Here is a 3,803-nt window from a genome sequence, read left to right on the forward strand (position 1 = left end):
CCCTGAACCAGCCAGCGTTCCACAGCTGGTGCGGCCACAGTCAGTGACAGTCTCTCTGTGGTTGCCAGCAGGTCTGTTTCAATGTCAGTCTTTGTGACATCTGGGCTGTGCTCTTCTCCTGCATAAATTTGATCTGCAAACTGACATGGTCTGCCCCTGCCCCACATCTCAAAGAGGTTCACGGTTTCCTTTTTGTGGTTTAGCCTTTGTGAGAACTGGTGACTGTTAAGGGGAGCCACATCAGTGAAGAACTGTTTCTCCACCTGGACCATGTTATTCTGTTGAATAACTTTTAATATGGCAGGAGTTGTCATCCATGATAATGTCAACCAGATAATCAACCAGATAATCATTCCTACACTCTTCTTTTGCTCAACAGACATGATTTAAGTGTGCCCCATGGCTTAATACTGTATGAGGCACTGAGAGAAAACAAGAGATAAAAATATACTAGTTATTACCCTTTCTCTGAAGGAACCCACAGACCAGCAGAAAGAATCTATGTACAGCAGACCTCTCAAAAACAAAGAAAAAATACCGCCATTGACATTTGATAGAAGTACTAAAAGAATGGAGATAATAAAATGACAAAGTAATTCCAGTTGTTGGAGAAAGCAGAGAAGTGACATTTTAACATGACATTAGATTTATAACATGGACAACAGGGAAAGAATATTTATGCTAAAGAGACAAGCTTGATGGAAGCCTCTGCCTACCTTGGAGAGATGGGATGTCATGTCATGCTGATGAAGCAACACACCTTTATTCTTGGGCTGTTCAGTTTGGAAACTTGATGGTAATTGTTTGTTTGTTTTTTTTAACATTTTTGTTCAGAAATAATTCCAGTTAAATTCACTCATAATGTGTGCAATTTAATGTTTTTTTTATGTGTTTAAAAGGTTGTACAATGATCATCAAAACCTGAGTTTGCAATTTGCCCTCCAAAAAAACACATTAACTATTTCTTAGCAATATCTCCTCATTGCTTGCATCCCTCCCCTCAACCCCATAGTCCTAGGCCGCTTCAGATTTACCTTGGTCTCTATGAATTTCCCTATTCTAGACATTTTATATAATGAAATCATGCGATTATGTGATCTTTTGTGACTGACGTCTTTCACCAAGCATCATGTTTTCAGGTTCCATCCTGCTGCTGCTTTTATTGGTACTTTCTTTCTTTTTATTGCTGAATAATAATTCATTCACATTTAATATTAGAATTGATTTGGTTGTATTTGGCTCTGCCATTTTGGCATTTTGTTTTCTTTCTCTATATTTTATTTACCCTTCTGTTTCTCCTTTACTGCTTTCTTTTGTATTTATGGCTATCTTATACTATAATGAAAAAGGAAATGGCAACCCACTCCAGTACTCTTGCCTGGAAAATTCCATGGATGGAGGAGCCTGGTGGGCTACAGTCCATGGGGTCGCAAAGAGTCGGACACGACTGAGCGACTTCACTCACTTTATACAGTAACATTTGAATACCTTTGATGATTTGTTATGCATATTATTGCGTTATTTTCTTAGTAATAACACCAAAGTTTAATATATATCTTATCACACACAAGACACTGAACTCCTTCCAGAGAGACTCCATATTATCACCAGTCTGTGAAAACTAATCCTTTTGGGAAACATGTGCCCAATTAAACCCACAATTAAGTAATGAAGTAATTCAAAACTTTCCCCCTCAAGTCAACATCTCTCCCCTCCCTGTGATATGTGGTGTCTACCTTCTTCATCTAGGTAACCTGTAATCGCTTCACGTGTCATGCTGGACTCCCACCCCAGTGCATCCGCTGTTCTGCTTCGTGGTTTTATTGTGTCATGTTCAAGATGCTGATGACATAGCAATAGATTTGCCATTTATTATTTCCCTACCTCTGCTGATGTGAGCTCTGCTAGAACATTCCCTGGAAATTAGTCTGTCACATTGTAGGTATCCAATGCAAATTTCTTGAAAAAAGCCATGAACTAGAAATATCACATTATGAACTGCTAAAGAGAATTGCAGACCTCGTAGTGTTTTTTATGTCTCTGTAGAAACATTTGTAACCTGTCCTTTCTCCCTATTTTTTCTAATTTTCTTATTATCTTCTTAGGCTTTTATATCTCAGTAACTGATATTATTTGGCTTTGCATTGTTACATGTCCCTCTTTGCTTAAACATGATGAAGAACTGAATTTTACAGATTTGCTTGGACTGTCCAGCTCAGGGAGATTGGATCATCTAGAATTTAAATTAGACTTTTAATGATGAATATGGAGTCTTTCCTCTATTATGTTTAACATATATCACTTAAAAATTTTTAGAATTATATTCTGAAAAAGCCTTATTTTTCACCTTTTATCTTATTAATAAGCACACTTTTTCATTCCTATATACATTTATTGGGGCTTCCTTGATAGCTCAGTTGGTAAAGAATCTGCCTGCAGTGCAGGAGACAACAGTTCTATTCCTGGGTCAGGAAGATCCACTGAAGAAGGGATAGGCTACCCACTCCAGTATTCTTGGGCTTCCCTGGTGGCTCAGCTAGTAAAGAATCCACCTGCAATGCAGGAGACCTGGGTTTGATCCCTGGTTTGGGAAGATCCTTGGAGAAGAGAAAGGCTACTCACTCCAGTATCCTGGCCTGGATAATTCCATGAACTGTATGATCCATGGGGTTGCAAAGAGTCGGACACGACTGAGCGACTTTCACTTCATTTCATACATTTATTAATGACAATAATGTGAAAAGTCCTCTGATTGATGATCCTGGTGATTAAAAGGCGTTGAGCAAGCTCTGGGAGCTGGTTATGGATAGGGCTGCTGCAGTCCGTGGGGTCGCAAAGAATCAGACACAACTGAGCGACTAAACTGAAATGAGGACATATGTATGTTCTTCAGGGTCTTACCGTCATGTGGAAACCAGCAAAACATAAATTTCAAACACACACACAGCAGGCTGTTACAAGTATTCTAAAAGATGCCTGTGTTCCAATATTCAAATCTCCTGATCCCATCCACAGTGCATGATAGGAAAAGTTTTATATAATTCTTAGCCCCAGGCAGATATGTCCTGGGGATATGATCTCAAGCAAGGAAAGTGAAAATCACTGGGCATGAGATATTTACTGAAAACAAAAGTAACAGAGTAGGTAGAGTGTTTTGGAGAGTGGGGAAAGAAAGGCACTGTCTTTTTTGGCCATAATCTTTCATACGTCTTCCCTTGTCCAGGCAACTGCATTTCCTTGACCAGATACTGTATAGAACATTCTATAAAGAATAGTAATATTGGGTATGCTCGTGGCAAAAACTGTATAAATCTACACTTCACTTCTTACTTTAAAATTCTTTATTTCATGCTAAACTCCTGTGCTCTTTGTTCCTTCAGTTCACCTGGCTTTTCATCGAGCTCAGCCGAAATGTTATTTGAACTTGGGTAATTCAAAACTGAAGCCAGGCTTCAGTTCAGCTCATTTCCCTAATAGCACACTCTTCCAGCTATTGGGGGATCATCCAACAGAACACCTGGAAAGAAGGGTTTCAGAGTTTTACTTGCCTGATTCAGAGTCAGCCGTCAGCTCCATGCTTTGGGAATACTAAAATCAGCCTAAGCCATTTCTTCAATGTATACAGTAACATCTGAGAATTGTTCTCAAGTGAACTTTCCAGTAAACATAAACTGAGTCTTTCAAAATGTAAAACAAGACAAAGTAAAATGACATTTGAATTCTAAAGGCAGAAACCATCTTTTCATTGTTCTTGGTTCTTTCTCCTATCAGTTTAGTGTTCTTAAAGTTACATAGGGTCTGCT

The sequence above is a fragment of the Bos taurus genome, chromosome 22, assembly GCF_002263795.3.
Source record: "Bos taurus isolate L1 Dominette 01449 registration number 42190680 breed Hereford chromosome 22, ARS-UCD2.0, whole genome shotgun sequence".
NCBI lineage: Eukaryota > Metazoa > Chordata > Mammalia > Artiodactyla > Bovidae > Bos > Bos taurus.